Source organism: Protopterus annectens, chromosome 3.part1 (assembly GCF_019279795.1).
Source record: "Protopterus annectens isolate FY-2018-M chromosome 3.part1, PAN1.0, whole genome shotgun sequence".
NCBI lineage: Eukaryota > Metazoa > Chordata > Ceratodontiformes > Protopteridae > Protopterus > Protopterus annectens.
Genome location: NC_056732.1, coordinates 1375287123 through 1375314693, shown reverse-complemented (window position 1 = coordinate 1375314693; position 27571 = coordinate 1375287123). Strand labels below are relative to the sequence as shown.

Sequence of the window (27571 nt, the reverse complement as noted above, 5' to 3'; positions counted from 1 at the left end):
CTCTCCCATCTGTGGAATAGACTCCCTCTCCACATCATGCAAAGTACCTCTTTACCCCTTTTTAAGTGCAACCTGGATAACTTGATGGGAAATAGAAATTACAACCCTGGAATTCCACCCGTACCCCTGCTGGACAGGGGGCACCTGGTGCTGATTTGTATATACATGGGCTAAACTCTTGGCTAGGCTTATAAGGGCCTCAGGGCCAATAGCCTAGCAACTTCTTATGATCCTATGATAACCACATTGGCCGATAATGGTGTAAATCACAATTTACCAAATCAGGTGACAGTGGTCAGTGTGACTGTTATTGATCGATAGGCCTCTGATAACATTCTAAAGACAGTTTTATTAACAAGGGATGCTCAACACATACAAAATACTGCTAGTATTGACTTGATGCAGAGAAAACCTTGACATTGTGGAATGGTCTTAATAAGAAGGTAACCAAATTAAAAGCGGTGGTACTATACTCCAAACCAGAATTGAAAGTCAAAATGAGAAACGGAGAGCAAAATCCAAATATTAAGCCAAATTCTCATTACAGCTGAAAGAGTTTTAGACATTTACTATAAGATGAAAGACAGTTATAATACATAAATATTTATAGGAGGTACGAAACAAGTATGTATAAGATGAAAGAGTGTTATAATACATAAATATTTGAAGTATGAAACAGGTATGTCTGTTTTTACCAATTTAATTTGCCTTTTATTTAGAAATACTGCTTTCACTGATTAAGAGTTCTAACTTGTAGCAGAATAAAACATGGGTTGGGGCAATTAGTTTTGCCCCTTCTAAAAACTGAAGAAATATTATGAATACATCAAATACTGACAAATTTTGTTGGCAAAAATACTTGAAGAATAGACTGTGGGATGATTTTGAAAAACTGAATATGATAAATTTACTACTAGGCCAGAGCAGATCTAGAAATAGAAGAAGAGACTGCCATTTTTTTTTAAAACTAGAACATAGAACACGGTGGGCTGATTAATACTGCCTGAGCTACGGTTTGATGGATTTGTTGAAAAGTAAAGTACCCCATCACAGTAGCACTGCCATCTCAAAGCAACAGATTATATGACTTCTGCCTCAGCTGAGATGCCATCTCTGCATGTTCTTCCTGTGCTCATGTGGGATTTCTCTGGGTGCTCTAGTTCCTTCCAACATACCAAAAGTGGATTAGCAACTCTAAATTATCTGTAGGAGTGCATGTATTGTATGTCTGCATGTTTTTCCTGTGTTCATGTCATTTTTTTCTGGATGCTACAATTTGCTCCCACATGATATGCAGTAGATGGACTAACAACTCAAAATTGGCCGTGGGAAGTGTGTGTGTGTGTGTGTGTGTGTGTGTGTGTGTGTGTGTGTGTGTGTGTGTGTGTGTGAGAAAAATATAGAAAAAAGCATGGCACTTTCGTCTATTCCTTACTAACCTAGTAAACCCCATAGATGACAGCAGATGTTAACAGGGTCACTATATAACTCAGCAATGACTCATACGCATAAGCAGGATGGACCCTATCATAGGTGTTGTCCCTACTGACAGAAGTCAAAAATTATGTCCTGTTTATGAAACGATTACTAAGTAGGGTGTACGAGACATTTAGAGATCTTAACATTAAAGCAGTGCACAAGATAAGAGGAGAAAGCAGCAATATGCAGGAAAGACAGTGTGTCAACCACAGGTCTCAACTGTCCTGATTTGCATCAGATGTCCCATTTTAAAAGTAACTGCAACCCCCCCACCATCCTCCAGATTTATTATTTCAAAATCCCCAAAACGAGGAAGAAATTTGAGTGTGATCTCTGAAATGGCTGACAAGGGTGAGAAAGTATACCACATAGCCTATTTAGTAAATATAAGAAACCCATTACAATTTATTGTTTGCTGCAGCTGCTAGCAAAATGGCACTACCTCCCAATGTACACTCTCACTGGCTATGTATAGTAACCATGCGGTATGGGAGCTGAGGCTGTTCTTTAAGTATACCTTTGCAAAAGAAAAAAACATCAAGAAAAAAAAAACATGCAAGTAGAAATGTTACATTGGGGAGAGCTGCTTGTTTTGAGCCGAGGTGACTGGGGTTCCTATTAGATGACCAAAGATGCATTATATTGAATGCGTCTTGGTCAAACTTAAAACAATGAAACGGCAAAATAGCGAAGTGGCTTTTAAGCGAATTCTTTCCCAGGGAAAGAATTTGCTTGGCTGCTTCTGTTACTTTGCCGTTTTCGGTACTGTAGTGCAATCTCGGAGTTGGTATATTTAAGTAGGGGGGGGGGGCAAAGCCCCCCATTTTATGTATTATTTCAATTTTTTTTTTCTTTTTTTGGAACAGCAATTTTCTTCCCCTTGGAAAACATCGCTGTTCTGAGCTTTCAAGATTGTAAGCTTTCGCTTACATGGGTTCAATTATTCATCGTTCGTTTAAAAGTGTTCGATGATATAATATAGACTCGCTGACTGGTTAGGGTTTCTGTGTTTTTGTCTTGCTTGGGAATCAGATATGCACAGGATGCTGGAACAATATTTACCAGTTAACAGTTCCGCGAGTCAGCAAATGGTGATAGTAGAAAATGTTCATTTTCTGGAAACCAATGTGAGTTTGCAGTATTACTGTAAGGTATTAATAATATGTTACTACATGAAGCTAGTAACTCAGCTACCCAGAATTTTGCTGAATGCCCTTGATTTTGTTATATTTTTGCCCTGTTCATCTTGAAAGTTTAATTTTCATCACATGAGTAGGCATGACCTTTAGAAGCAGATGGGCTGCATAACATGTTTTTCCTAGTGGTGGTAGACACAGGGTCTATATCATAAGCTCAAACAGTTAAAATGTCGAGTGCTGAGACAGCGACACATATACGTCAATCCATCTCTTTACCGAAATGTTTAAATATCGAAAAACATGATAGCGAACTATCATAGTTGCCCAACAGTGCCTCCTTAAAAAAACATGTTTAACTTTATGCATTCAATGCGGAGCCAGGGAGGCAATGTTGGCTAACTATGACAGTTCGCTATTATGTGTTTCGATATTTAAACACTTCAGCAAAGAGGTAGGTCTACGGAGTCTATATTTAATGTTCGAACATTCAAAATTTCGAGTCTGATTTGGTCGACACCATATGATTGGATTTATGGGCGGTGCAGTGGTTAACATTGTCACCTCACAGCAAAAGGTTCTCCAGTTCAATTCTCGGCTGGGGTACCTTCTGTGTGGAGTTTGCATGTTCTCCCTGTGTTCGCGTGGGTTTCCTCCAGGTACTCCTGTTTCCTCCCACATTCCAAAGACATGCATCTGGAGCGTTTCTCCCCGGGCCTCCACTGAAAACAGACTATGTGGAACCTAGTCGGACTTTCCCGGTCAAGAAATGATAAATAAATAAATAAAATTTTGAATGTTCGAACGTTGCAACGGAGATCTCCGTACAGTGCGGAATGGGAAGATTTCCCTTTTCTGCACCGTAGTGCGATCTTGGGAGTTGGTATATTTAAAGAGCGGGGGGTGCTTGCCCCCTACTTAGAGAGTTCAGGTAGGTGTTTTGTGTAGTCTTTTTTTATTAGATATTCGAACTTTTGAAAGTTCGATCATATGGTGTCGACCATATGACAGTCGAACTTTCAAACGTTTGATTATCTAATATAGACCCAGTCTACGTATATGTGTCGATAGCTTAGCACTCGACATTTTAACTGTTCGAGCTTATAATATAGACCATAGACACATTGGCTAAAATTTCAATTGTTGTCCAACAGTGCCATTTATCCTAAATTTTGTAGCTGTAATTTATGTTCATTTTGCCAAGTTTTCATTATAATACATTCACCAACATAAAATATATGGCCATTACTGGTCTACTACATTTTTGACAGCCACCTTAGAGAATTTCATTTTTTAATTGTTTTATCTTATTGTTCTAGCAATTTATATACCCATAAACAGCGCAAAAGCTGTCCACCTTTTTGTAACAGGGGCTGGGATCAGGCAGGCTGTGTGTGAAAATACAAGGTATTTAAAATTCAGTGCATGAATTATTTTTGGCAAGGTCTGGGGGAGGCAGTGTCTGACACTAATTGTAATACATTACTGCTGGCTATTTTGCCTTTCTATTACTTCACAATGACACAAAAAGTTAGACAAAGTGGCAGGCTATGTGCAATGGGCAATTATATAACTGTTAAATATATGCCTCATTTTGATGAGAGGGCCATGCATGTCTTTTCACAGCTACAATATGAACTACACAACTGTGAAGCAGATTTGTATGACTTATTTGAAGTCAAGGTGGCATATTCTTACAAAAGGGACAAATTCCACATGGACAGTATACTTGCAAAAACTGACGATACTAGTGTTTGTAGCATTTTAAAAGCACAATGAAGACAAAACATATGTTTTGACAATCGGCTTACTATTTTATTCTTATAATTTTACAGTGTAATTATGTTTACTGTCTTCTAAGGTCAATTAGAAGCTTAATGTATTAGTCTATGTTCCTCCAACTAAATTCAGTTTGAGTATTTTGCTCTGCTAGTAGTATAATCATACTGCTTTATTATTATAATTTACATCATATTATTATAATTTCACAATAATAATTGTCTTATAATATGATCTGACTGAATATACTTGCCAATGAGTGGCCCTTGTAGTCAGCTGATGTACACATTTGAATATGCATGTTTTATGCTAATAAGGTATCCCTATTTCTAAAATCTTTTGTCCCCGATTGTTTCATCTGAAGGTTGAGAGACATGGTGACAATATTATACAGGACAGAATATGCTGGATGTCTAGATATGCCAGAAACTCACACCTTTTTAAAATATTAGCATGGAAATATCTCCCAAACTACAATCCTCAGTAGCAATAGCCAATGTTCATGTTAAAAAAGGGAGGAACTAGAATTGATTTAAAAAAAAAAAAAAAAAAAAAAAAGCTATACAAATTACAAGACAGCATGTTATTGGAGTGTGATAAGTAAACAACAATGTCTGACAGGGTGGGCATTACTGTGGAAATAACAGAGCACATAGGGTGTGTGTTGGGTGTGGAGGCCACATACATTATGCCTCTTCATCCCTGGAAACTCCGTTATTTCCCCTATAATGTCCACCCTGGAGGGCATTACTACACTTACATAATGGGCTGTTACATTGGTTTCATTTTTTTAACTAATATGCTCAAAAAAAAAAAATATTTAAAATGGTTCCTCTATCTAATGTTTCAAAACTGCTGTAGCATATGTAATTGCTATTGAAGGTATTTTAAATCCAAAATATAAGTTTTTGATATCAGCGCACACACACACACACACACACACACACAAAGAGGTACCAATAGACTCAAATATACACACATTTTATATATATATATATATATATATATATATATATATATATATATACACACACACACATATATATATATATATATATATATATATATATATATATATATATATATATATATATATATATATATATACATATATATATATATATATATATATACACACACACACACACACACACACACACACACACACACACACACACACACACACACACACACACACACACAAAATATATGCCAAGTAATTACAGCCACTTTCTTGACTGAATAAACTTTGCACTTGATTGTGATCAAATGAAAGAAAAAAAGAAAAAAAAAACATTTAGTGCAAGGCAATGAACTACTCCTCACCCATCTCCCATCTGTCCCTGATTTTGCAGGATGTACCAGATTTGCCACATAACTGTTACACTGAAAAATGAAGATGTATCTTTTGCATTAAGTGGACTGTAGAGACACAACCACTGTCTATTTACATGCATTTTTTTTTAGTAACAGTGTTCATACAGTTGATTTATCTCTTTAATTTATCCAAGTCTTTTGGGCTTCTAATACCATAATGGGAATGGAACCCATTTCTACGTTAAAGTATGATTAAAGTTCATGAAATTAGCATTGTTTCAATCTTTGATGTTAACCAAAAGTGCTCTTCATAGCACCTGCAATGTGCCCAGTAATGACTCCTTCTGCAATTCATACATTTACAGGTAACATATCTAAGTATGACTGTAAATTCTTTTCTATAAGACCCGTTGCTCCTACAACTATTGGAACTGTCTGGGTATCCTTCTTCCACATTGCCCTAGTATCTGCCTGCAAATCCTGGTAATGTATGACTTGGTCTCTCTCTGTACGCAAGACACTGTAATCACTGGGTGTAGTAATTTCAATGACCGATGTTACTTCTGTCTTCTTTTCGTGGACTAGTATACATCGTTTTCTTGCATCTACTTTTTTAAACTGTTGGTAATGGATTATTCCATGCAATATAAACATCATTTTCTACATTGCTTTGTGGCTCATATTTCCAATGTTTTTCATCCACTTCAGTATCATAATATCTGCACAATCCCCAATGCAACAGTCATGCCACATTATGTCTTTCATTATACAGTCCTTCTGCCATTACTATATATCATAATCAGCAACAAGATGTGCAACTGTTTCCAAATATCTACATTGCCTGTTTTTCCCACATGTTCAATGGACTTTGTAAACCAATGTGTACACAGTCCACTACCTTGGGGTATCAATATTAACCTTTTGTCTTAAAAACTCACCACTCCTTAACCATTCCTGCATTTGATCCTGATCAACATGAGGTTGTTGAATTTTCTATACTTGCAACTATATTTATGCATTTTCCACATTTTTTGCCTTCTCAGCTGATCCTTCACCTTATATTCCTTTTTTTTTTGTTTTTTGGCACATTCAGTTGCTGCCTGATTTTATCTACTTCTGGTTTGATTTCCATTTCCGCTTGACACAGATATGCTTCTGCTAAACTAAGCAGGGAAATCATCTTAAGACTTATTCTACTCATGTTTTAAAACATTCAGTATATTTGGGTCTTGCGAAATCAGCAAGTAAATATGCAGTCCTATGACTGCAGATTTATACATGAAATCAGTTTTGAGGAGGCTACTACCCCCTTCATAATGGGGAATATATAGTCTTGGTATACACTGATTTTTTTTATAAACATCCTTCTTGTTTTCCTGTCCAAGCAATCCAACACCTTTTGGGGCCAGTCAATCACTCCAAAACTGTATGTCAGAACAGGAACAGTGAATTGATTTATAGCTTGGACTTACTTTCTAGATGTCAGCGCTGTTTTCAGTATTAATTTTAGTCTTCTAAAATATTCCTTACAAAGTTTTATTCACATTTTTTAATGTTTTACTGTTGATCCTTCATCAGTACCTGAATATTTATACACTCACTCTTATTCAAGTTATTTTATATCACATTCCTGTCCCAAACTAATGTATTCTTGGAGCTGCAGCTTTCTTGCTTTAATGGTTGCTTTTGGACATTTATCATCAACACCAAAACATTCTTATATCATCTGAAAAAGTACTGACCACCTGAAGTTGCGCTTTCAGTTCCTCATCTGATTAAATATACAGTTTTAAATCATCTACAAAAAGAAAATGAGAAGTCTTTACACTTTGCTGTTTTCTGGGAGGCAAATTGTAGCCTTGACCTAATCTGTTATACAGACAGCTTACTGGATTAAGGGCAAGACAAAAAAGCAGCAGTGACAAAAAGAGTCACCCTGGAATATCCCCTTTGAATTTTTATCCCTAGAATAATATGTCCTTTATCAAGTGATTTGTCACAGTTTCATGGTTGCTGTGATGTAATTTATCAGTGTAGGGTGTATCTTATACATTTTAAGCACTCTGATCAATGAATATGGGATACTGTCAAATGCTGTTATGTAGTCTATCCATGCCATACTACATTCTTCCCCTTTTTACAGTTCTCATTATGACTTTAACAATGCAAGAACATTTCTTCCACATGACTTTCTTTTGTTATCCTTTTGTTCTATTGCCATGATCAAGTTTTCTTCTAAATTACTAAAATGTTGTCTGCCTAAAGACTCACAATCATAAGGCCTTCTTTAGTTATGCAGTTAAGAAACCTGGAGGAAACTCCCAGATATGCTCAGAACGACTTTGCAGCTTTTGCAAAAAGGGATTGGTCAGTTTGGCTTTGTCAAGGACTTTTTCTTCTACAACTTCCAGCCAGGCCATCCACAAAGGCAAAGCCATTGACCCCACTCGGCATACCATACAGCCTCTGATCCTTCGATAGACCACCATACATCACCTCATCGTTATCATTACATCTCATCATCTTAAGCAACCGGGTCAGCATCACAAGATGGGTTGCAAACTGGCTGATTGACAGAGTCAGACTTGGCGCCATGTCAGACTCCAAAGTACCAACAAAGGTGTACCACAAGTGGTGTGCCACAGGGCTCGATTTGTTACCTCTTGTTTAGAATAAAGAGGGTAATAGTACGCTTAAAGTTTGGAGGGGTTAAAAACCACAAAGTTTTAAAAACACACTGCTGAAACTAGAAATACAGAAGGGTCTCACAGAAACACAGATATGGTGCCAGAGTCATGGCCTCGGAAGTTAAATTGCAATGCCGCATAGTCATGATACCAAAAATGCAACAAACTTGCCCCTAGCAAAAAAAGTGGTAAGTATTTCCCAAATAGGTGGCTTAATCCACAGAGCACAGAAAAGTGCATCAGGGACCTGGGGACCCCAGGTTGGATAGAGTCTATCATGTAGACACCATATGGCCTAAAGTAGTTAGAAATCCTTCTACACATTCCCCATTCAGATCAGGAAGGTCATCTAGATCAAGACTCATCACCTTCATACTCATCCTCATCAGACCCATTGAAACCTGTATTCCATCGGAATATATTGCAGCCGGAGAGAGGCTGAAAAAGGCCAAAAAGTTGGATCACCAGGTAAAAAGTCTCTGTCCATAGCTGCCCCTGCTGAAAGAAAAGAAGCTCTATTCAGTCGCTACGCTTACCGCTTAACTCAGAGGTGCCTAACATAACACATCCAAAGGCCATGTCAAGCAGCCATGATGAATAATTCAAAAAATCTAGAAATCTAGAGCCAGAAGAGCCACGGGAAGGACTAACTCTATCGACGAGGCTGTTAGGACGGGCGTGCTGGAGGGATAGTTCATCTTAAAGACCCTCCAATGCTGTGGAATAAATCACGTATATGTGAGGCAGAGCACCAGCCTCTGGCCTTTCAAGAGAGAAATCTTGATGGATGGGAGATAGCCGCAGATAGGGATTACCTCAGTGTCAGTGTCACTGCTAGGCACATCAAAACAATGGGTATAGTTCCCCATACTAAAGGGTGGGCGAAGGTAAAAAAAAAAATGGGCTAGGGCTTGCAATGCCCTCGGGCAGATAGCCTAGTATGAACCTATGAACCTATCAATTCCAATGCACAGCTTATACATTGTCGGAAAGAAATTTACTGGTCTACAGTTTTTAGGATAGCTTGCAGGTTCGCTCACAACTAGGAGTATTGTTTTTCCTTTTGTTAACCAGGTTGGTGTCTGTTTGGGGTACGCATACAAATAGTTCTTATTCATGGCTAAATCGCCATGTAAATATGTTAATACTTTTAGCCAGAAGTTAGGTACTGCATCTGGGCATAGTTTTTCAATTAAGACCTTTTCTTAACTTTGTTCCAATCTCTCTCTCTGGCCATTACTTTATCCCCTTTCATATCCTGTACATTTGAACTTCATATTTCTTTCACTTCTTCTATCCATTCAGCATTTTTGTTATATTCCACAGGTTCTTCATAGATTTTTCTCTACAACGTATCTATTGCTTCTTTTTTTGGTGGTGTTCCAATTCATTTGCCTGGTTTCCCAATTCTCTAAAAACCTTTTTGGGTCATCAAACATTGCTTATTTTGTACTTTTCCTTTATAATTATTTGCATATCTAGGTTTTTCTGCCTGTGCTGATATTTTTAGTTTATTATTTGCAATAGTGCATGACAGACCCTGATCTGTTGTGATACTGCACATTACTTTTATCACATCTACAGTGGATATAAAAAGTTCCTGTTAAAATGCCAGGTTTTTGCGATATAAAAAATGAGACTACAATAAATAATTTCAAAACTTTTCCCAACCTATACTGTACAATTCAATTGAAAAACAAACTCTGTTAGGGGAAAATATATTAAAAAAAAATAAAAAATATACAATAATCTGGTTGCATAAGTGTGCATACCCTTAAACTAATACTTTGTTGATGCACCTTTTGATTTAATTAAACCAAGAAGGAAGAAGAATCAGGAAACAATTCTCTTGCAGGAACCAGGAATTTATTGGTTAAAACACTCGAACCACCAGGTTAAAACCAAACAAGGATAATCCACTCCACATTAACGTTATTCAAAAAAAATACGTTTTCGTCACAAAGCTGGACTTCATCAGATGATCACAATACCTCAAACAATTCCCTTTTTATATAGAATTCAATAAAGTCATTATTCAATTATTGCATTTAATTGAATTTAAAATGTTTTTCTTAAAAAAACATTTTACTAAAAAAAAAAACATGTTTCTAAAAAAATGCCTTGAAATTCATATTATATATTTCCTGTTCTTGCTATACTGTAATGTAGTTAAAATAACATTTAATATGTATACTTTTAATATCTTAAAAAGTTTTAAAAGTTTAAAATTCTTTTAATAAATTAAATCTATTTAAATAGACCATTGTAGGTACATATGTTTCATGCCATCTAGTGGCCATTTCATTTACTGCAACCATTAAATACATTCAAAGCTCACAAATTCCCTAAGGTAAAGCTGTGGGTGGCCACATATTCTAAAACTTTCCTTATTTCTAGCTCATGTTCATATATCCCCTATTTCAATAAACCCCACCATTAAAAATGAATACACTAGCATACTGCCTATTTTGAAACTAAGAGCAGCTAAATTATAATTGATTTTAATAGTAATTTTAATATAGGTTTTTCTGTATTTAAACTTTGTCACATAGTTTTTTAACTTTTACTAATGCTATTAAAAGTGGTTTCTTTTTAATGTTTTAATAACAGGAGTGTGTATACTTTTTATATCCACTGTAGCTTTCCGAGTATTTCTGTTGGTCTATTCCTTCTTCTGTACTTTTCTAACAGTCAAACTTCTTGCCTTAATTGCTTTATAGTTTTCTCTATCCTTTACTTCCATAATGGCATTTGATTTCTCCTCTTCCTTTCCCTTACTGCCTGTGTTTATGTGGCAGGACTTATTAATTTAGCTGCACAGTAAGGGTTTGATTCTCACATGAGGTAAGTGGCTAGGCTTAAAATGGCTCATAAGGGCAGTTAGCCTAGTACTAATCTATGACCATATGATATCCTATTCACTTTTGTTATAGTGCATGACTTTCTATGAACAATTCTAATTAGTGCATTCATTTGTTTTATCAATCTTCTAACTTTTGGGGTTTTATTGACTTTATATAGTCTATTTCTCTCATTGATCTTAATATGTCTGTCCATCTCTATATATCTCTAAATCAAGCAACTCTTCTCTTAGATCATTTTCTTCTAAACTGAAGGCACATTCTTTGTTCTCCATTTCCTGTGGGCATTCTACAGAAAGCTCCAGAGCATCTTCCTGCAACACAGTCTCTTTGGTTTCATTCTGTGCCATCCGTTGCTCTGTCACTTAGGAACTCACTGGCTTATCATTCTGCAACATCGACTGCGTCAGGGTTGTCTCAGTTTCCTGTTCCTTCCCTTGCTGTACAACTGCAACTGAATTTTTGTACTGGTTTCCGATGGAAAGCTCCAAAGTATCTTCATACAGCAACTGATCAGATGTTTCCCACTCCACTGATTTCTGTTTAATTTGGGGATCTATTGCTCTATCCTACGGTTATGTTATGTTATGTTATTGCTACTGATGAATGTTGTTAGTGCATACTGCAAGTTGGGTGTGTGATGGATGAGAAAGAAAAATTTTGGAGCGAGTTGGATGAAGTGGTAGTGAGTGAACCCAAGGGTGAGAGAATGGTGATTGGAGCAGATTTTAATGGGCATGTTGGTGAAGGGAACAGAGGGGATGAGGAACTGATGGGCAGGTATGGTGTTAAGGAAAGGAATGCAGAAGGTCAGATGGTAGTGGATTTTGCGAAAAGGATGGACATGGCTGTGGTGAATACATATTTTAAGAAGAGGGAGGAGCATAGGGTGACGTACAAGAGTGGAAGAAGATACACACAGGTGGATTATATCCTATGCAGGAGGGCCAGTCTGAAGGAGATTGGAGACTGCAAAGTGGTGACAGGGGAAAGTGTAGTTAGGCAGCATAGAATGGTGGTCAGTAGGATGATGTTGGTGATCAAGAAGAGGAGGACAAGTGTGACAGCAGTGCCAAGGATCAAATGGTGGAAGTTGAAAAACGGTAATTGTGAGCTGGAGTTCAGGGAAGAGTTAAAACAAGCACTGGGGGGGGGGCAGTGAAGAGTTACCGAATGGCTGGGTAACTATAGCAGAGATGGTAAGGGAGACAGCTAGAAAGGTGCTTGGTGTGACATCTGGACAGAGGAAAGAGGACAAGGTGAAGTGGTGGTGGAATGAGGAAGTACATGAGAGTATACAGAGGAAGAGGCTGGCGAAGAAGAAGTGGGATTGTCAGAGAGATGAAGAAAGTAGACAGGAGTATAAGGAGATGAGGATCATGACGAAGAGAGAGGTGGCAAAGGCTAAGGATAAAGCATATGAAGAATTGTATGAAAGGTTGAACACTAAACAGAGGGAGAAAAGGACCTGTACCTATTAGCTAGACAGAGGGACTGAGCTAAGAAAGATGTGCAGCAGGTAAGAGTGATAAAGGATAGTGAGGGAAACTTACTCACAAGCGAGGAGAGTGTGTTGAGCAGATGGAAACAGTATTTTGAGAGGCTGATGAATGAAGAGAATGAGAGAGAAGTTTGGATGATGTGGGGATAGTAAATCAGGAAGTGAAACAAATTAGCAAGGAGGAAGTACTGGACAGCTATGAAGAGGATGAAGAATGGAAAGGCTGTTGGTCCAGATGACATACCCGTGGATGCATGGAGGTGATTAGGAGAAATGGCAGTGGAGTTCTTAACCAGATTGTTTAATGAAATCTTGGAAAGTCAGAGGATGCCTGAGGAGTGGAGAAAAAGTGTTTTGGTACCCATTTTTAAGAATATGGGTGATATGCAGAGTTGTAGTAACTACAGAGGGATAAAACTAAATCAAATCAGTCACAGCTTGAAGCTATGGGAAAGAGTAGTGGAAGCTAGGTTAAGAAGGGAGGTGATGATTAGCGATCAGCAGTATGGTTTCATGCCGGGAAAGAGCACTACAGATGCAATGTTTGCTCTGAGACTGTTGATGGAGAAATACAGGGAAGGTCAGAAGGAGCTGCATTGTGTCTTTGTGGACTTGAAGAAAGCATATGATAGGGTGCCTAGAGAGGAGTTGTGGTATTGTATGACGAAGTCAGGAGTGGCAGAGAAGTATGTAAGAGTGGTACAGGATATGCACGAGGGTAGTGTGACAGTGGTGAAGTCTGCAGTGGGAGTGACGGATCCGTTTAAGGTGGAGGTGGGATTACATCAAGGATCAGCTCTGAGCCCTTTCTTATTTGCAATGGTGATGGACAGGTTGACAGACGAGATCAGACAGGAGGCCCCATGGACTATGATGTTTGCAGATGACATTATGATCTGTAGTGAGAGTAGGGATCAGGTAGAGGAGAGACGGAGATATGCTCTAGAGAGGAGAGGAATGAAAGTCAGCAGGACTAAGACAGAATATGTGTGCGCGAATGAGAGGGAGGATAGATGAATGGTGAGGATGCAGGGAGTAGAGCAAAGATGTGTCGATAACACATAAGTGAAAATTTATTGCAAACAATCCACTGACTACGCCAAAAGCTGGCATCATCAGAGTCAGTGAAAATCTCCTAATTTATACAAATTACTAAAAACAATTACTAATTAAACAATTGAACAAAATGATTAATAAAACCACCAATTAACATCAACCTTAAATAAACACTTCAAATTGATGCAGCAGCAGTGAATACGTAAAAGTATATGAATAAATTGTCACAATAACACCTAAATGTTTTTATGTATCTAAACAACATTTAAAAGACATCTATCTGCAACTTGTTGATAAAACCAAAAACAAACAACAGACAACATATCAACATAAAAAAATATATATAAAATTATTATACTTTTATGTATATATATATATATATATATTTATAAATGGTAATGTAAACTTTTTTATTTTTCTGCATAGTATATATAAAACATGAAACATGAAACATAAAGCCTATACTAAGGACCCCGGTGTTTTAAACCAAACCAGACTTAAATTTCAACACTGGTTTGATAGAAATAAAATCATTAATGCCAGGAAATTTAATAGCATTCAATCGAAGCTGCCATTCCAACTCTTTAATTGCTACTTTGTTACTAGTATCACCTCCCTGGTCAGGAAAAACTCTATCAACCACAAAAAATAAAAGTTTTTGAAATCATTACACTTGCAACTGTGTAAATACAAGGCATTATGATCATCTTTGTTCTTTAAACACCGCAAATGTTCACTTATTCTGTCACGCAGTCTACGTGTGGTCATACCCACGTAGAAAGCGTCACAAGAACTGCATGAAGCGATGTATACCAAGTTTTTAGTATTACAGTTGCATAACCCTGGACATGCCAAAGTATGTCCATAACCTTTAACACATAAATAGGCACCTTCAGCGATGAAACGACAACACCTACAACTACCACACTTAGACATTCGGGACTTCCTGAATCTGTTTTCCTTCTCAAATATTTCTTTCAAATTTTACGTAAACAATCCTGGGTTTTGAACCCACTATGTCCTTAGTGGTACTACCCAGGAAAACAAAACTGTACCAATGTCTGAAGCTTTCTCATTAAATTTTACAATAAAGCATGGCCCCTGAAAACAGGATGTCTTCTTTAAGTTTTGACCCTGGTCCATCATATTTACAGTAAGTGTAGTTTTAATAATGGGTAATAAATGGAATTTCTTCCGCAAACCTCCTTTTAACTTTTAAAAGTAATTTAAGGGGATAGCCCCTATCAAGTAACATACCAATCAATTTATAAATTTCTTCTTTAAATAACCCATCATCACTGACTAATCTTGAAACACGTGCCATTTGTCCTTTAACGACACCTTTTCTTACATGATAGGGATGACAACTTCTGAAATGAAGTAGAGAATTAGAATAACTCTCTTTACGGTAAAGTGTACTAATAAGGCCATCATCATTTTTAATAATAGTTAAATCCAGAAAGTTAATTCTGTCATTGTTCCACACATAGGTGAATTTCAAAAATTCAGTAGTACTGTTCAAGTACTGGACAAATTCCCTAGCGCTAGATTCATCACCGTCCCACAAGATGAGTAAGTCATCCAAAAACCTATTATATGATACAATGTTAGTAAAAAATCTTGATCGAAAAACAAATAACCTTTCCCAAGTTAGTAAAACTAAGTTGGCAAACACCGGGGCACATTTTGCCCCCATGGCAACTCCAGATCTTTGTTGGAATGTTTCCCCTTCAAATCTTAAAAAGTTGTACTTGAGGATGATCTCCATCAAGTCACAAATAAAATTTGTTTTACACTTATCAAATTGTTGACACTGATTAAGGCCATCTCGAAACATCTCTGCTCCGTCTGAATTACGTGTTCCTCCTTGTTCAGGGACGAACAGTAGGAAGAGCCACGATTTGCAGCTATGGTTTGAGGCACCGGAGCTGGGCGTTCAGGGTGGATCTTTTTCACAGACAATGGAGTTTTTGGACTTGAAAGAACAAATTTTCAGGTATGACAAACTTTGTATTAAATATAAAGCCCTACAACTTGACAACTTGTTTCTCAAACGTTCCAAGGAACTTAAACAGGTACCCAAGGGTTTACGCTTATGGAAGCTTCCAATGGGTATTGACATTGGTTCGGAAGCTTACAGAGATTTTGTTGTTTTGTTTGATAGAGCGGGCTTGGATATGCTTGAAATCATTATCAATAACAATTGTGTTAAGTTGGCCTCTCTACGTGAAGATATTACTAAGTTACATAACAGTATCACCACTGATCTTTTGTTCTATCAATATGAGGCCAATTTTCAACGAGTTTTAAGGAACTTAAGAGTCCTTTGTTTTGAAAAACAAGATTGTTAAACAAAAAAAACTCGCCAGAGATGCGCTTGATTACCAGCAAGAGTGTGCTTACCCACCGGGAAAAAGGGAGCGTTATGAACGTAACAATAGAAACAATTACAATAACTTTAACAACAGTACTGCTCATTTTGAGCACGAGGACAACCCACGGGTTGAGCACGTTGAATTTGTACCTGATTGTGAAGTGTTGGATGAGGAGGTTTTTGGGCCTGGAACAACCCGGCCCACGCAGATCAGAGAGGTTGATGAACCGAGACCGGAGGCCTGCATTTGTAGGCAAACAAACCTCGGGGAGAGGGTGGGGGTTTGTACAGAGGCGTTATTAGACAAATGTATTGGTTCTTTTTGTACAAACACTAGTATTACTAGTAATTTGTGTGTTTTATGTAAGTCACGTAATACACAACCTTTATTTGATGCAGCAACAGTTGAGAATGGGGAGAGTTCATTGTATGAGTTTAACACTAATGAAAATAATACCAATGTTGTTTTAATGGAGGAAAATATTATCAACAATGGTTTTGATTGTGAATTTATACAGGGGGCTACTTATCCCAATTCACTAGATACAATTGTGGAAAATAGTTCTTTGTATGTGGTGGAAAATGTAGTTGACAATACTATGAATGATATTAGAAGCCATGATCCCGGTGTGTCTGACATTGTTGAACCAAGCTGTACCATCACGAGGAAAACTGGTTTCTGCATATACAACTATACAGATGTGGAAGTGAGCGATGTTCATTTTTCATTATTTACTAAAGGTACTAGTTTTGTACCTAATTTTAAATTGGACATTGCCAGGGTATTGGTTGATGTTAAATTGTTTTTGCGAAAACTTAGCTTGGAAGTTTATTTTCATAATAACAAACGGTTGGGATTGATGGATGAAAATTCAACTATTTCCGTACTCAGAAGAAAGAGTACATTTATTCCCCCGAACACGGGAGAATTTATTGTTTTTGAAAAGTTTTTAGATGCTGAACTAAGGAGGGTATGTAGGACCAAATATTTGGCTGATGACAATTTATCTACACAAGAAAGATTATTTTTGAATGAACTTAGATCCTCCAATAATATAAGATGTATGCGCCCCGACAAAGGTGGTGGCATGGTTTTAATGAATCACATTGATTATTTTACATCTATGATGACAATTTTGGAAGATGTTAGTACATATATTAGGGTGTCTATTAATGAGATAAATGTTGCCTTTAAACGAATCGATTTGTTTTTGTTGGATTCATTATACCAAGGTGAAATAATGGAACACGAGTTTGATTTTCTTATGGTAAAATATCCTGTTATGCCAAGTTTTTTTGGCATACCTAAAGTACATAAAGGTGTTGAAAACTTGCAGTTTAGACCTATTGTGTGGGATCAAAACTGAACCCCTCGCAGCTTTTGTAGATGAATTTTGTAAACCGGTCCTTAAGGGTGTGACACACATACTTAGGGACTCATGGCACTGTCTCGAGAGATTGAGAGATGTTGAAGTGCACCCTAGGTCTTATGGTTTTTTGACAATTGATATTGTCAATTTATTTTCTGTTATTCCTCATATGGAAGGTGTAGAGATGTTTCGTGATAGCCTTAATCAGTGTCAACAATTTGATAAGTGTAAAACAAATTTTATTTGTGACTTGATGGAGATCATCCTCAAGTACAACTTTTTAAGATTTGAAAAACATTCCAACAAAGATCTGAGTTGCAAAATGTTGTTTGCCAACTTAGTTTTACTAACTTGGGAAAGGTTATTTGTTTTTCGATCAAGATTTTTTACTAACATTGTATCATATAATAGGTTTTTGGATGACTTACTCATCTTGTGGGACGGTGATGAATCTAGCGCTAGGGAAATTGTCCAGTACTTGAACAGTACTACTGAATTTTTGAAATTCACCTATGTGTGGAACAATGACAGAATTAACTTTCTGGATTTAACTATTATTAAAAATGATGATGGCCTTATTAGTACACTTTACCGTAAAGAGAGTTATTCTAATTCTCTACTTCATTTCAGAAGTTGTCATCCCTATCATGTAAGAAAAGGTGTCAAAGGACAAATGGCACGTGTTTCAAGATTAGTCAGTGATGATGGGTTATTTAAAGAAGAAATTTATAAATTGATTGGTATGTTACTTGATAGGGGCTATCCCCTTAAATTACTTTTAAAAGTTAAAAGGGAGGTTTGCCGGAAGAGAAATTCCATTTATTACCCCATTATTAAAACTACACTTACTGTAAATATGATGGACCAGGGTCAAAACTTAAAGAAGACATCCTGTTTTCAGGGGCCATGCTTTATTGTAAAATTTAATGAGAAAGCTTCAGACATTGGTACAGTTTTGCGGAACGCATGGGATTTTTTCCTGGGTAGTACCACTAAGGACATAGTGGGTTCAAAACCCAGGATTGTTTACAGTAGGGGTAAAAATTTGAAAGAAATATTTGAGAAGGAAAACAGATTCAGGAAGTCCCGAATGTCTAAGTGTGGTAGTTGTAGGTGTTGTCGTTTCATCGCTGAAGGTGCCTATTTATGTGTTAAAGGTTATGGACATACTTTGGCATGTCCAGGGTTATGCAACTGTAATACTAAAACTTGGTATACATCGCTTGTGACGCTTTCACGTGGGTATGACCATACGGTGACAGAATAAGTGAACATTTGCGGTGTTTAAAGAACAAAGATGATCATAATGCCTTGTATTTACACAGTTGCAAGTGTAATGATTTCAAAAAATTTTTATTTTTTGTGGTTGATAGAGTTTTTCCTGACCAGGGAGGTGATACTAGTAACAAAGTAGCAATTAAAGAGTTGGAATGGCAGCTTCGATTGAATGCTATTAAATTTCCTGGCATTAATGATTTTATTTCTATCAAACCAGTGTTGAAATTTAAGTCTGGTTTGGTTTAAAACACCGGGGTCCTTAGTATAGGCTTTATGTTTCATGTTTCATGTTTTATATATACTATGCAGAAAAATAAAAAAGTTTACATTACCATTTATAAATATATATATATATATATATATATACATAAAAGTATAATAATTTTATATATTTTTTTTATGTTGATATGTTGTCTGTTGTTGTTTTTGGTTTTATCAACAAGTTGCAAATAGATGTCTTTTAAATGTTGTTTAGATACATAAAAATATTTAGGTGCTATTGTGACAATTTATTCATATACATTTATGTATTCACTGCTGCTGGATCAATTTGAAGTGTTTATTTAAGGTTGATGTTAATTGGTGGTTTTATTAATCATTTTGTTCAATTGTTTAATTAGTAATTGTTTTTAGTAATTTGTATAAATTAGGAGTAATTTTCACTGACTCTGATGATGCCAGCTTAAAGCGCTTAGTCAGTGGATTGTTTGCAATAAATTTTCACTTATGTGTTATCGACACGTCTTTGCTTGATTCCTTGGTGCCCTGGTGAGCTGTGGTCGTTGTGCTTGTGGTTTGTGACATTGTGCCCTGCATTGGGATTTTCATCGTATTCTTTGATGCAGGGAGTAGAGTTGGCGAAGGTGGATGAGTTTAAGTACTTGGGATCAACAGTTCAGAGTAATGGTGAGTGTGGAAGAGAGGTGAAGGAGAGAGTACAGGCAGAACAGAGTTGGTGGAGAAGAGAGTGTCAGGAGTGATTTGTGACAGACAGGTACCAGTAAGAGTGAAAGGGAAGGTCTACAAGAGGGTAGTGAGACCAGCTATGCTGTATGGGTTGGAGACAGTGGCATTGACAAAAAGGCAGGAGTCAGAGCTGGAAGTGGCAGAGTTAAAGATGTTAAGATTTGCACTGGGTGTGACAAGGATGGACAGGATTAGGAATCAGTATATTAGAGGGTCAGCTCAGGTTGGACGGTCTGGAGACAAAGTCAGAGAGGCAAGATTGCGTTGGTTTGGACATGTGATGAGGACAGATGATGGATATATTGGGAAAAGGATGCTAAGGATGGAGCTGCCAGGTAAGAGGAAAAGAGGAAGGCCTAAGATAAGGTTTATGGACTTGGTGAGAGAGGACATGCAGACGGTTGGTGTGACTGAGCAATATGCAGAGGACAGGAAGAAATGGAAACAAATGATCCGCTGTGGTGACCCCTAATGGGAACAGCCGAAAAAGAAGAAGATTGCTCTATCCTTCTGTGATGTTATCAGTTAGATGTTCTACAGTAAATCCTTCACTTTGCAAGTAATTTATAACCTATTTCTGTTTTTTTAACTTCTCCATTACCAAGTCCCTTTTCCTCTTTGACTTACTGTACTAGATGGCTGATGTACTACAAAGTAAATATGAAAATATATATTCTGCTATGTTTGTTAATTGTCTTGTCCAACAAGATTTCTGAACTTAGCAAGACAAAAGATGATTTGTAAAAATATTTAATGTTCCTAAATGAGCAGAATAATGTCATACTGATGAATACGTTGCTGTTCTTGTCTTGAATTAAATAAAGCATTTTATTTAGAAAATGAGCATTCTAAACACTGTAGGCAACAAAATCAATCCATAGGAAATTCACCATCATGTCTCTTAAAGAACAGTCATTCAAGAGAAGTTGCGAAGGTGTCTAGCACCGAACAATAAAATAATTACTTCAAATTCAAAGCCACCTGATCAGCTAGGATCACAACATGTGAACAACTCTTGATCTTTTACCACACAAGGCAATCAGCTTTCTAGTCTTGTTCAGTTCAAAAAACATTTTTATTTTCTTCATGAAGACAACTCAGAAGTTCAGTCAGTTCTGCTTCACATAAGCTTCAGCAGCAAGATAAGTGAACAAGAATGGAGTGTTGTCTGTTTGCTTTGGTGACAATTTAAAGACCTCCACTCACTATGATGAATCTGCCAACTACATCATCTGTTATCAGCCAAAGTGCTTTGAAAAAATAAATAAGGAGTAAAACAAGCCAACGGTCGTAAGATGTACGGCTGTAGAAGCATAAAATATTTATTAACAAATAGGTAAGCGCTTTCACCACTATCCCGGTGGCCTCCTCAGACCATTTACATCAACAATAAAATATCACAGTCAATAGCTAGCTAGCTACTCACATTTACTTGCTCAATTAAGTTCCAAAAAGTAAATTATTTCCACCTTTCATTTCAGAACTCATCCCTTAGTGTATTCTGTGCATGTCCTTGACGTCATGCGACCAGCTCAAGATTCAACTTAAACAGAAACTACATGTAGAGTAGCTTTTCATAAAATGTTCCGTTCATAAAATACATGGCAAACTAAAAAACACTTACTCCACTCATTCTAAATCCTCTTAATTTACAATTCTCTTATAAAATACATCCACTCAATTTCTTATTTCATAACACTCGTCACTATTACACTTTCATACTTTTTTGAAAACAAACGAATACATAGATCCATTCCTGTTCATTTACATCATAAACATTTCAATAGAGCACATGTATACTTATATATAGAACATTTTTGTGTATATATGAGAACAGCAATATAATCAGTGAATAAATATCATAGTGTTAGTGGATAAAAACATATAATATACAAAAAAAATAATATAACAATATACAATAATATGATATAAATATTTCATCTTCACTTTATTGTGTTCTTATATATTATGTATATTAATCACCACTACCTCCTAGTTTCCCGGGAATCCAATCTCAATTTAAGAGAGACCTTCCTACACTTCCTTATGTATTCACATTGTTACTACTACCTCCCAATTCCCCGTGCATCTAATATCAGCTTAACAGAGACCTTCTCATTTAGACCATACCTCTTTTCTGTCTGCCCTCAGACGAAGGATCCATTTTAACTCACTACTTTCCACCTTATTTTTAATATCCCCCTTCCTATCTCCTGGAACTACTTATCAATAACCATGAACAAAAATTTATGAACATCTGTATTGGTTTGATCATACTTGGATAGTGCACTGACTGAATCTTTTGCTCTTAAACTATTGATGTGCTCCCTTATTCTATCCCTCAACATACGGGTTGTCATCCCTACATAGAAATACTGGCAACATTCACACTGGGCTAGGTATACAACATTTCTAGATGTAGTCTGCCTTTACCTTGAACTTATTATATTCTACCAGTATTAGGGTGTGTAAACTCATCACTCTGTTTTATATAACTACACCAGTTACAATTCCTACATGGACTTGTCCCCCAGTTCTCATCTACCAGATCCCTCACTGGGTAGCATTGCATCCTTTTCAAATTCTTCCAATTTCTATATTGGAACCTACGTGTATCCCCTACTACCTTCCTAATCTTTTCATCTGACACTAGAATGGCCCAATGTTTCTCCAGAACTTTCCTAACTTTCCAAATATCACTAGTGTATGATGTCAAAACACCAATCTGTTCTTCCTCCTTTCTTCCCCCTTCTTCACTTCTAACTTCATTTCCATTTATAGCTGAATAATATAGCCTTGCTCTATCCATTCTCAATTTTGTGATCTCTTCCAAATTAGATGCTAGTTCACTCTCCCTATTTATTTATTTATTTATTTCAGTTTGATTACCGGGGAAGTCCACTGGGCCACGAGGTACCCATTTTCAGTGGAGGCCCGGGGAGAAAACCTCCAAAGGCAGTACAATCAAGGTTACAAATGAAAGATAAAAATATAAATGAGGTACAATAGAAGTGTCTCGTATTAATTATACATAGTAAGAACAGTGCAACAAACTAAAATAACGTTTTATACCCATGAGCCCTTAAATCTTCCTTCAGGGTCTGCATCCCTTGCTTGAAATCCCCTTCCTCTCTACTCAAATCGGGATATGCGCATCCACTGTCCCTTTATAACATTCTTAAAATTTCTCCTAGGATGCACGTTATTCCTATAACGCTCTTTCCTATGGAATCTGGTATCCATCCTCCCTCCCAGGGATTTTTCTACATGCAAGTCCAGGTAATATTGTAAACATTAGCAATGTGGTCATCTTATGTAGCTCATTAATAAATGTATCCAGTCCCATCTGTGTACCATCCTATAGGATAAAAATATCGTCCACAAAGCGATGATAATATTTCACACATTTCAAATATATATCCATCTTAAACACCTCTTCCATCTCCCAGTGTAACATTACTGATATTTATTCACTGATTCTATTGATGTTCTCATACATACACAAAAGTGTTCTATATATAAATACACATGTGCTCTATTGAAATGTTCATGATGTAGATGAACAGGAATGAATGCATGTATTTGTTTGTTTTCAAAAAAGTTTGAAAGTGTGATACTGAGGAGTGTTATGAAATAATAAGAAATGGAGTGGATGTATTTCATAAGAGAATTGTATATTAAGAGGATTTAGAATGAGTGCAGTAAATGTTTTCTAGTTTGTTATATAGTTTATGAACAGAACTTTTTATGAAAAGCTACTCTACATATAGTTTCTCTTTAAGTTGAATCTTGAGCTAGTCACATGATGTCAAGGACATGCGCAGAATACACTAAGGGATGAGCTCTAAGGTCCAAAACAAAAGGTGGAAATAATTTACTTTTTGGAACTTAATTGAGCAAGTAAATGTGAGTAGCTAGCTATTTATCGACTGTGATATTTTATTGTTGATGTAAATGGTCTGAAGAAGCCACCAGGAAGGTGGTGAAAGCGCTTACCTATTTGTTAACAAATATTTTATACTTCTACAGCCATACGTGTTATGACCGTTGGTTTGTTTTGCTGTTTGCCTAATAGTTTTAAAGTGCGATCATTCATTTGCCTGCATACTGCTTTTTGCAGTTTTAAATAAATAAGGAGACTGAAGACCTGCAGTAACAGAAAATAAAAGTTCAATGGATGTAGCATGATCACATATCATGCCAACAGATAAAAGTTACATCCCAGATTAAGGTGAAAGCTTAAAAGAAAATAAAGAATAATGATGGCAAGACAATGACAACTGACTTGCAAAGCTTTATCTAAGGCATGATAATTATTTATGGTCCAATATCTTGTAGAACTACTCCACTCTGATCTCTCAAGATGATATGTTACTTCTAAGGAAAAGAAGTGTTGAAAGAAAGATAGAAAAGTTTCAAGCACTTGTTAACTGCAAGTCCTCTGTGACGGATGCCACTATTATATTTATACAAACAGATTAACTGTAAACAACATTATATTAAATCAGAATAATGCAAACACATTAAGTACTTCAGCTAACAGGAACAATAATACAAGAGGATATACATGGAATAACCCAACCTAGAAGAAAATAGCAAGGTACAGTTAAGAAACAATTTGCCAAGTGAATGGAAAAATGGTAATTTTTGATTGTTTTTCATTCTTGGTATGTGTTTGCCCTATAGCAGTTAAGTACTGAGAAAAATATATCAGTAAAATAATCAGTTAATTAACAGATCCATATGTTACTAGAAAAAATTCAATATACAGGCATAAAACTCTGCCGGTAAAAGGTTAGCATTTAGCACCTATTTATGACAATCTTTCTAGTAACAGACTGCAGGTTAGTTGAGCTTAAACAAATAAAATATAGTAGTACTGCAACACCCATATATCTCTTAAAATTTCACATCTACTATCATTTCCACAGTTTTGTGCATTCTCATTCAAATGACATTCATATAATGTAAAGGGGAAACAATGACTCCAAATCCAGAGACATCTGCTACAAATAGCAATGATGTCATATCTTTCAACCTCGGAGGACTAAAAATCACCACACCAGAATGTCAGAAAGAGGAGCACTTTTCTTACATTTCAAAACAAAGGGCCTTTAGGTAACAGTCCATATACAATAAGTGATGAGAAAATGTTGTCTTAGTTTAGTAATCCAGTAGTGTGTGGAACCTTTTATTTATTTATTTGATATTTCTTAATAACTTTCTTTGGTGGTGTAAGCTATGGTACCTTGCTGGCTAGGCTTTCGTAGGCCCTTTGGCCTATAGCCTAGTACCTACCTATGAACCTATTTGTTGATCGGGTTAGTTTGCTGAGCAAAAAGCCCATTTTCAGCAGAGACCTGAGGAGCAAAGCTCCAACAGATTACAAATATGTAAAGAAAAACTTATACAAATGTCAAGCAAAGATGTTGTTGTATCTTTCTGCTTTTCCCGGTTAGGGGTCGCCACAGCGGAACTCCGGTCCTCTAATGATTGGCAGTAGATTTTTACGTGCCGAGTTGCCAGCTCTGGTGCACAACCTTCAATGAAGGTACGCCCATTCCCATGTCTCCACACAGAAGACGCTTTAGGTGAGAATCGAACAGGACGTCTTACTGTGAGGCGACAATGCTACCGCAGCACCACCATGAGATGGAGATGTGGAAGTAGAAGTTGGTTTTGTAGTTCAGGCCATTGTAGAATTTTTAGGGCAGTGCAATGATGAGAGAAATAGGGGAGGTTTGCTGCAAACCTAGCAACTTTATTGTAGGTAGAATTAATTTTGGCCATGAGGTTAGACTGTAGATTAGACAGTATAGGTGCTGCACAGAATAGAGTAGGCAGTAGAAAAGCCTATGCTAATGAATGTTTTGTATCCATCGTCAGGTATGTTTTGTATCCATCGTCAGGTATTTTTTATTCCTATATAATAGGCCTAGTTTGTGGTGTGTTTTTTTGATAAACTAGTGAATGTGAACAACAAACTTGAGTTGATCGTCAATATAAATGCCAAAGAGTTTAGTATGGGTTACTACTGAGACAGAGGTGTTATCGAAAGATGTGACTAAGAAGTTGTTTTTACAATGCTGTAGAGATTTTTGGGATGAAAAGTAGTAGTTTTGTTTTTTTTTTTTTTTTTGTATTAAGTAAAAGTTCATTGCTAGTTGGCCATTTTTCCACACACAGGCGGGAGTCTTGGGTAAGTGACTGAAGGTGGGGGAGACTATCAGAGCAATATATGATGGCAGAACTGTCAGCATACTGTATTAGGGAGGAGTGGGGGCAAGATGTGTACAAATTTGTGAAGTTGTTGAAAAGGAGGAGGCCGACAATGGAGCCTTGGTGTACACCGGTATGAACAGGAAGGAAGAGAAAGGAGGCTGATGTTAGATGGCTATCAGAGAGGTAGCTGTAAAACAAAGTAAGGTAGATTGAGACAGACTGGAATGTTTGAGTTTAGGCAGAAGCAGAGTAAGAGAGACAGTATCGAAAGCTTTAAATAAATCAAGGAAGAGGGAGGAGACTAGTTTATTTTCATCATGTGCTTTGGCAATGGTCTGTGTAAAAGTAATGAAAGCGATAGCAGTGCTACAGTGGGGACAGAAGCCATATTGTGTAGGAGTTACGTTTTCCTGTAGAAGGTGTTCAGATATTTGTTTATGTACACATTTTTCCATTATTTTGGAGAGGGGGGGATAGGACTACAATGGGCCGATAACCTCAAACACTCAGTCATAGCTCTCAACCTCAAACACTCAGTCATAGCTCTCAACCAATCAGGGACAAATCCAGGAATAATCAAGGACACTTGTAAAATATTAGTATTATTAACTAGAGACATCAATAGACTCAGAAAATATGAATTAATATCCATTTTTGAAGTAAAAAAATTATAATTATTGTTAATGTATTTAGTATAATAAACTACTTTTTCTCCAAATGTCAACAGTTGAATGAGGGTTTAACAGGGATAGATAAATTAAGTAAAAATCAGGGACGTCCTGGAATAGCTAAGATGTATGCTTGGAATGGTTCAACTTTATAAAGAAGCACATTAAATCTTTGAGAATATTGGCAAAACTCACAACAGCTAAGAATGTAATGCAGAAACGAGTCGTAACTTAGTAACTACCATATATACAACACACTTAAACAGGTATACAGCTTTATGAAGTCAGTGCTGAATGCTATGGCCCTGCACTTGACCCAATAACACCATTTAAGGTCTCCTTATACTAAAAAGCAAGAAACAAAAAATTCCAATAAATTGTTCCACTATAATGTAATACTACTAAGAATCTTAGCATATTGCCTCAAACCCTAATTCTAAAATGCATCATATATTACAATAAAACAACTACTAAAGCATCAAGACGGGTAATCTATACCCCAAATTCTAAAAAAAAACATCATATATTACAATAAAACAACTATTAAAGCATCAGTTCTTACTAGTAGTTGGATCTTTTCCTCCGGTTACTATTTTAAACAGCAGTCATTTCCGTGAATTCTTTCAACCGGAAGTGAAACATGACCGTACTGGTATTATTTGTCGTTCTAAACAGAGCATCTAAGTGCTCCGGATTATGCCTCTAAAAGTTAAATGGGTTGTAGTTTATTCTAATAATAGGTGCACGTTCATAGTAGTTTTGTTATAGATGTGGTTACAAGCGTACCTTTCAAACAAAATGAGGAGCACTACCTGTCATCAGGTAGAACAAAGGGGCAAAAATGTGGACCACATATTAACAGTTTCAACAAGCAACG

General features: G+C 36.6%; 1 protein-coding gene across 1 annotated transcript in view; it reads right to left on the bottom strand.

The window, feature by feature from the left end:
• The window catches only part of GPAA1 (glycosylphosphatidylinositol anchor attachment 1), a 1710146-nt gene extending 1682793 nt beyond the window's left edge, over window positions 1–27353 (bottom strand). The window contains exon 1 of the mRNA XM_044067413.1: window positions 27257–27353. The gene's annotated coding sequence lies outside the window, so the exon portion shown is untranslated. The remainder of the gene's footprint in view (window positions 1–27256) is intronic.
• Between the last annotated feature and the right edge of the window lie 218 nt (window positions 27354–27571).